Below are 9,310 nucleotides of genomic sequence, written 5' to 3' on the forward strand. Positions count from 1 at the left end.
TGTCAGTACTATCAGGCACGAAAGTCTTTCTAAGTGCATTATCTATCTTATCTCACTTAATTCTCTCTAGAACCCCATGGTGAGCCCTTTTATTAAGGCCAGATGATGAGAGAGAAATAAAATTACAATGCTGTTTAACAAGCGCTTAGGAACTAAGTGGTGCAATAACCTACTTTTAAAAATATAGCCCTTTTTGAGATTCTGTAATAAAAACAAGAATTACTCATTTCGTTAACATTTATTGGGCAAGTAACAAGAGAGCACATGTGTAAGGATATTACATGTATTATTTAATTTTAATAATCTATGAGTTAGGAGTGCTACTGTTTTCATTTTAATGATGAAGATATTAAGATTTAGTGAGATTATGTAATATGCAAAATCACCTAGCTAGTAGGAAACAGAACCAGAACTCAGCATTTTCCTAACAGCAGTTGGTTTGTTTCCAATTTTATAATATTTTTTAAAAAGACTGTATTCTCATGCACATCCTGGAGAATGACAGTTTTTTTGGGTATATACCTATAAGTGATATTGATAGAGTATAAGAAATATTCATGTTCAACTCTGCTATTAAATGCCAATCCACATTTCACAGAAATTACACCATTTACACACCCTTCAAAAGTGAATCAGAGTTCTGCATCCTTGCCAAAACCTGATACATCCTGACAGTTTAACTTTTGCTTATTTTGTGATTTAACTTGTCTTTTCTCTGGTTAATAATGGATTGAATATTTTCAAATGTTTATGGATCATTTTTGATCCATCATCTGTGAAGTTCCTTCTCATTGCTTCCCCTTTTCCCCATTTTCCTACTGGGATTTTTTTTTTCTTTTTTTTTAATTGGAGGATAATCATTTTACAATGTTGTAGTCTCTGTTGTACATCAACATGAATCAGTCATAATTATATATATCCTCCCCCTCTTGAGCCTCCCTACCCCCACATTCCACCCCTCTAGATCATCACAGAGCTCTGAGTCGGGCTCCCTGTATGACACAGCAGGTTCCCACTAGTTATTTATTTTACACATGATAGTGTATATATGTCAGTGCTACTTTCTCAATTTGTGCTACCTTTCTGACCCCTGCTGTGTCTACCAGTCCCTTCTCTATATCTGCATCTCCATTTCTTCTCTGCAAACAGGTTCATTAGTCCTGTTTTTCTATATTCCATATATATGTATTAAAATATGATATTTGTTTTTTCTCTTTCTCACTTATTTCTGTATAACAGGCTCTAGGTTCATCCACCTCACTACAACTGACTCATATTTGATCCTTTTTATGACTGAGTAATATTCCATTGCTTATATGTACCATATCTTCTTTATTCATTCATCTGTCAGTGGACATATAGGTTGCTTCAATGTGGACATATAAGTTGCTTCAATGTCCCTATAGCTACAGTGAACATTAGGGTGCATGTGTCTTATGGAATTATGGTTTCGTTAGGGTATATGCCCAAGCAGGATTGCTGGGTCATATGGTAGTTTTATTCCTACTTTGTTAAGAAATCTCCATACTGTTCTCCATAATGGCTATACCAGTTTACATTCTCACCAACAGTTGAAGATGGTTCCCTTTTCTCCACATTCTCTCCAGCATTTATTGTTGTAGTGTTTTTGTGTGTTTTTTTTTTTTATGATTATGGCATTGTGAAGGGGATGACAGTGGATGAGATGGTTGAATGGCATCATTGACTCAATGGACATGAGTTTGAGCAAATTCTAGGAGATAGTGAAGGACAGGGAAGCCTGTCGTGTTGCACTCCATGGGGTCACAAAGAGTCAGACACAACTGTGTGACTGAACAACAAAAATATTCTGATTGATGTGAGGTGATATCTCATTGTAGTTTTGATCTGCATTTCTCTAATAATGAGTGATGTTGAGCATCTTTTCATGTGTTCATTGGCCATCTGTATGTCTTTTTCAGAGAACTGTCTGTTTAGGTCTTCTACTCATTTTTTGATTGTGCTGTTTGCTTTTCTGATATTCAGCTGTATGAACTGCTTATATTTTTTGGAGATTAATCCTTTGTCAGTTGTTTTGTTTGCAATTATTTTCTCCCATTCTGAGAGTTGTCTTTTAATCTTGTTTGTTGTTTCCTTTGCTGTGCAGAAGCTTTTAAGTTTAATTAGCTCATATTTGTTTATTTTTGTTTTTATTTTCATTGCTATAGGAGGTGGGTCAAAGAGGACCTTGCTGTGATTTATGTCAAAGTGTGTACTGCCCATGTTTTCCTCTAAGTGCTTTATAATTTCTAGGCTTCCATTTAAGTCTTTAATCCAGTTTGAATTTATTTTTGTATATGGTGTTAGGAAGTGTTCTATTTTCATTCTTTTACATGTAGCTGTCTAGTTTTCCAAGCACCACTTATTGAAGAGGCTATCTTTTCTCCATTGTATGTTTTGCCTCTTTTGCCAAAGATAAAGTGCCCATAGGCGCTGGGTTTATTTCTGGGCTTTCTATCTTATTCCATTGGTCTATATTTATTTTCCTGTGCCATGTACTGGGGTTTCTTTTCAACTCACAGTGTTTACATACTATAATTATTGGTTGTTTATATGTATTGTAAATATCTTCAAGTTTATATCATTTTATTCAGTCTGTAAATGGTCTTTTTTAGCAAGAGAAATTGTTGAATGTTTTCCTTTTATAATTTGTGCTTTTCATATCTTTTAAAACAAATCTTTATCTACTAAAGGTCTAACAAGTGCAAGATTGCCTTCTAAAAGTTTTCCTTTATTTCCTTTATTGTTTTCCTTTCACACTTAAGCCTTTAGTTGTCCTGAGTCTGGTTTTTTAATGGATGTGAGGTAGGGGTATCTGACAGATATAATCAGAGCCCACCTTTATTTTTTAACCTAACTCAGAGCTCACTAAAATCCCTCCATTGGCTTCCTACCTCAAACATCTACCTGTCAGGAGGGGCTCTTTGGGGCTTTCTTTAAGTTCCAGCTGCTGTGGTGGCTGAAGCAGGTTTGGCCCAAGATAGGGCTGGCTGAAACAGACAGAGGGTCAATGCCCCCCCAGAATGACCCTCAACAAATGAGGGAACAGATTAACTACAAAAGTAATTTGCCTACCCCTAAAGGGGATGGTTGTGAGCTATGTTTCACACCATCTCTCAGGGAGTTCTCAATAGACTTGAGCCCTAGTTTCCAAAAGTGATGACCACTTATTTACACACTTTGCCAACAAAGTATGGTGGTAGTCCACCTAGTCAAAGCTATGGTTTTTCTGACAGTGATGTATGTATGTGACAGTTGGACTGTAAAGAAAGCTGAGTGCCAAAGAATTGATGCTTTTAAACTGTGATGTTGGAGAAGACTCTTGAGAGTCCCTTGGACTGCAAGGAGATCCAACCAGTCCATCCTAAAGGAAATCAGTCCTGAATATTCATTGGAAGGACTAATGCTGAAGCTGAAACAAATACTTTGGCCCCCTGATGTGAAGAACTGACTCATTTGAAAAGACCCTGAAGCTGGGAAAGATTGAAGGTGGGAGGAGAAAGGGACGACAGAGAATGAGATGGCTGGATGGCATCACCGACTTGATGGACATGAGTTTCAGTAAACTCTGGAAGTTGGTGATGGACAGGGAAGACTGGCATGCTGCAGTTCATGAGTTTGCAAAGAGTCAAACATGAAAAAGTGACTGAATTGAATTGGCTTTGCTCCCCCTTCCCTGTTGCATTTCCTCACTTGCTGATTTATTTCCTGAGATCATCTCTCAGAGAAATAATATTTCCAAATTCTTGATTTAGGTTTGGTTTTGGCTATAATCCAAACTGTCCTACAAAGCAGATCCTCAGGAAAAGATCTAAAACTAGGTCACTTGCTAGTCATATGTCTGGAGGTCTCTCTGTTACTGGTAGTAATAAAGTGGTGATGATCACTGGTATGCTGCAGCATCACACTTTAAGACTCCTATGACTTCTTGGGAAGAAGCACAGGTGAAGGGAAAAGATTGCCTTGTATATAGTCCCAGCATTTGAAATTTATGGGAGAAATGTTGATCAGGTAGTGAAGTTGGCTCGTCTTTGTTAACTATCTATGAAACATGAAAAAGGAGAAGTTCATGTCACTCAAATATTAACTTAGGGAGTGTTGTGACATGCATATGGCCTCTGTTGAATATTTAAAGAGACCCTCATCTCCTGCAGCTAGAGGGTGGGATGCACTGAAAATAAGGATTAATATTAGATTTCACAGATGGCAACAGTTAGGAAAGAGCTGAATAAATAGGCATGACAAATCTATGCTAAAAGTAGTGTTCTGATAAAAGAGGAGATAGAACCATGAATTCTGGGGTGGAGATCCTGAGCTCCTAAGATAGCTCTAAACCGTATGGGCCAGCAAAAGAACCCCCTACCTCTTTGTGAGAGTAGATCAGATGTAAATTGCTTAGAAACCATGAAAAGGTGATGAGTCACAAGATGAACTTGTTCTCCTTAATACAAAACAATTCAATATCTCACCTCATTGATTGTATTTAGACTTGGAGCCTGTCCTGATACACTGCTGGAATGTTACCTTGCAGCTTAGAAATGATGCTTCCACAGTAGCAGTGCTCAAAGGGTAGTCTATAACTCTGTAGGGATCCTAGAGACCCTTTCAGAGAGTTTACAAGGTTAAATTATTTTCATAATAACTCTAAGATTAATTTTGAATATTCTTTTTGTTGACATTTCCACTGTTAGTGCCAAAGCAATAGTGTATCAAATTCAGGTATTTTAGCAAAAATCAAGGCATTGACACCAAACTGTACTAGAATTCTCCACTGCCAATTTTAAAAGTCAGTTTTCTAACAGAAGCTCTTGATGAAGCAGTCAGAATTATTATATTATTAATCTTAAAAATCTTGATACTGGAGTAAGTATATTTTTAATGCTCTATGTGATAGAACAGTAAGTATGAATAAAGCTTTTGCTGCATACCAAAGTATGATCATTATATCAAGGAAAAGCACTTCTGCAATTATTTTACTTGAAAGCTGAACAAGTCTCTTTAAGGGAATAGGATTTTTCCTTGAAATAACAACTGACAGGCAAAAGATGGTTATTCAAACTTGGTTTTTTGGCAGTCATTTTCTCAAATTAACAATGTAACTCTGCCATTTCAAAGAAAATAAAGTATTTGTTGCCAGTGATGACAATTTAAGTTTAAAGTAAAAGTTAGAATCGTGGGAAATTTATATATTATATACTGAGCTTGAACACTTCTCAACCGCAAGATTTTCTGAGATCAGCGATTTCATTAAAAAATGTGATTTTTAAAAAAAGAACATGATTTTATTAATATTATATAATTACATGAATAAACATTTAGAAGATCTGCTAAAGTCAGTGAGCTAATATTTTGTAAATGCATCGATGTATGATGTTTCAAGATCATGCATGACAAAGATTTATTTAAAAGTTCACAGTGAGCTAATGGATTTTATTTATTTTTCTTTCTTTAATTTATTTATTTTTTAATTGAAGGATAATTGCTTTACAGAATTTTGCTGTTTTCTGTCAAACCTCAACATGAGTCAGCCATGGGTATACATACATATGTCCCCTCCCTTTTGAAACTCCCTCCCATCTCCCTCCCCATCCCACCCCTCTAGGTTGGTACAGAGCCCCTGTTTGAGTTCTCTGAGACATATAGAAAATTCCCATTGGCTATCTATTTTACATATGGTAACGTAAGTTTCCATGTTACTCTCTCCAAACATCTCACCCTCTCCTCTCCTCTCCCTGTGTCCATAAGTCTGTTCTCTATGTCTGTTTCTCCATTGCTGCCCTGCAAATAAATTCTTCAGTACCATCTTTCAAGATTCCATATATATGCATTAGTATACAATATTTATCTTTCTCTTTATGACTGACTTCACTCTGTATAATAGGCTCTATGTTCATCCACCTCACTAGAACTGACTCAAATGCATTCCTTTTTATGGCTGAGTAATAGTCCATTGTGTATGACTGAGCAGTCCATGAGGTTGCAAAGAGTCAGACACAACTGAGCAACTTTCACTTTCACATATGTACCACAAATTCTTTATCCATTCACCTGTTGATGGACATCTAGATTGCTTCCATGTTCTAGCTATTGTAAATAGTGTTGTGGTGAACATTGGAGTACATGTGTATTTTTAAATTTTGGTTTCCTCAGGGTGTATGCCTAGCAGTGGGATTGCTGGGTTATATGGTGGTTTTAGTCCTAGTTTTTTAAGGAATCTCAAGACCATCTTCCATAGTGGCTGTAGCAATTTATATTACCAACAACAGTGCAGGAGGGTTCTCTTTTTTCCACCCACTCTCCAGCTTTTATTGTTTGTAGACTTTTTGACGATGGCCATTCTGATTGGTGTGAGGTGATATCTCATTAAAAAGCAGAGACATTACTTTGCCAACAAAGGTCCGTCTAGTCAAGGCTATGGTTTTTCCAGTGGTCATGTATGGATGTGAGAGTTGGACTGTGAAGAAAGCTGAGCACTGAAAAATTGATGCTTTTGAACTGTGGTGTTGGAGAAGACTCTTGAGAGTTCCTTGGACTGCAAGGAGATCCAACCAGTCCATCCTAAAGGAGAGCAGTCCTGGGTGTTCATTGGAAGGACTGATGCTGAAGCTGAAACTCCAGTACTTGGGCCACCTCATGCAAAGAGTTGACTCATTGGAAAAGACCCTGATGCTGGGAGGGATTGGGGTCAGGAGGAGAAGGGGATGACAGAGGATGAGATGGCTGGATGGCATCATCGACTCGATGGACATGAGTTTGAGTAAACTCCAGGAGTCGGTGATGGACAGGGAGGCCTGGTGTGCTGCTGAGCAACTGAAACTGACTGACTGACTAATAATGAGCTATATTGAGCATCTTTTCGTGTGTTTGTTAGCTATCTGTATCTCTTCTCTGGAGAAATCTCTGTTTAGGTCTGTTTTGCACTTTTTGACTGGGTTTTTGTTTTTCTGGTACTGAATTGTATGAAGTGAAGTAGTAAAGTTGCTCAGTCGTGTCCAACTCTTTGCGACCCCATGGACTATAGCCTACCAGGCTCCTCTGTCCATGGGCTTTTCCAGGCAAGAATACTGGAATGGGTTGCTATTTCCTTCTCCATGAGTTGTATGAGCTGCCTGTATATTTTGGAAATTAATCTTTGTCAGTTGTTCCATTTGCTACTATTTTCTTCCATTCTGAGTGTTGTCTTTTCACCTTGCTTATAGTTTCCTTTGCTGTGCAAAGAGCTAACGGATTTTAATGTAATAGGATGCAAAGTTCATGGAAATTATTTCAAATTCCATATCACAACTATGTTTTAAGAAACCACTACTTGTCAAGTTTTAGTGTAGTACTAAAACGTATTCACAAATATTCAAACGGGCTATTATAATCTCCCTCCCTTTTCCAAATACATATTTTTTTTGAAGCTGGGTTTTCTGTATACATTCCTACCAAAACATGTTACTACAGATTGAATCCAAAAGCATGAAATTTTGGATGCTATTTATTCACATGTCAAGAAGATGTGAAACAATGCCACTATGCTCACTACTTAAAAAAAAATAAAAAAAAGTGCCTCAGCACTTCCCTGCTGCTGCTGCTAAGTCACTTCAGTCGTGTCTGACTCTGTGTGATCCCACAGACGGCAGCCCACCAGGTTCCCCCATCCATGGGATTTTCCAGGCAAGAGTACTGGAGTGGGGTGCCACTGCCTTCTCCCTCAGCACTCCCCTACTGTGAGGCAAAGGTCCTGGTGTGTGTGGGGGGAAATACCGCTTAAAGGGAAAAGCAGCAGCTACAGCCGACCCTCTGGGCTTGTGCTCCAGCAACTTGGGAGCAGACCCTACCCCTGACAGAGTGGTGATGGCCACTAAGCAGAGAGGAACTCCCACCTCACACCATGCCCAGGTTTTCGCTTCTCCATCTCCACCCTACATCCACAATCAAGGTGACAGCTGCCAGCACACAATAAGGAAAGTGACTGGCATCAACATGAAATCACGCCTCCCCCAAAGGCATTGGTGGCACACAGTCTGCACAGGACACTCCCACATAAGAACACACCTTCAAGACCATAATGGGTGAGTGTTTCACCTAAGCCCATAGGAGCAGGAAAGTTAATTAAAATGGAAAAAAAAAAAGCAGAACTAATATCAATTGAAAGAACAAGAGAAAACCCTTGAAAAAAATAAATAATGAAACAATTTACCAGATAAACAATTTAAAACATTGGTAATAAAAATGCTAACTGAATTAGAAAAGGGGATTAATATAAACACAGATCATTTTAGCAAGGAACTAGAAAATATAAAAAAGACTCAATCAAAGATAGATAATTCAATGTCTGAATTAGAAAACACTGTAAGGAATAAATAGCAGACTAAGACACTGAAGTAGGTAATCTGGAAGATGAAATTATGAAAATCACCTATCAGAACAGCAGACAGAAAGAAATTTTTTAAAGTAATATATGGGACATCTGGGGCAACATTAAATGTACCAACATGTGCAGTATAGAGGTTATGGACAGAGAAGAGAGAGAAGGGGAGTGAAAATGTATTTGAATAAATTATGTCTGAAAACTCCCCAAACCTAAAGAAGTAAACAGATACCCAGTTACAGAAAGTACAGAGGGTTACAAACAAGAAAAACCCGAACAGATGCACACTAAGACATATAACAAAATGGTGAAAGTTAAAGACAGAATTCTAAAGCCAGCAAAAGAAAAACAAAGAGTCAAATAAAAGGGAACCCCCACAAGGTGTTAGCTGATTTCTCTGCATAAACTTTGCAAGCCAGAAGGGAGTGAGAGGACACAGAAGACCACACGGAAAGGGAAAACCTGCACCATGGGATCCTCTGCCCGGCAAGATTGTCATTAGATTAGGAGAGAGAAAGAACTTCTTAGATAAACAAAAACTAAAAGGGTTCATCAATACTAAACCTACCCTTAAAGAAACGTTGAAGGGTCTTTTCTAAATATGAAAATGTAAGAATCTATAGGGTAGGGAAAACTCCATCAGGAAAGGTAGATATATGTTCAAGATTGAAGATCACTTGAATAAGAAAGACAAAAAATGTAAAAGCAACTATAACTACAATAAACAGTTAAGGAATAAACGTGAAGAAGTAAAATAAGAAAGCAAAATGTAGGGGAAGGGAGTAAAAAATGTATCTTTTAGTATGTGTTTGAACTTAAGTTACTGTTAGTTTAAATCAAGTATATATAGCAGTTGGTCAACATATATGAATCCTATGGTAACCACAAATCAAAAACCTACAATAGATACATAAAAGTCAAAGAGCAAAGGACCCA

This window comes from Odocoileus virginianus, chromosome 6, assembly GCF_023699985.2.
Source record: "Odocoileus virginianus isolate 20LAN1187 ecotype Illinois chromosome 6, Ovbor_1.2, whole genome shotgun sequence".
Taxonomy (NCBI): domain Eukaryota; kingdom Metazoa; phylum Chordata; class Mammalia; order Artiodactyla; family Cervidae; genus Odocoileus; species Odocoileus virginianus.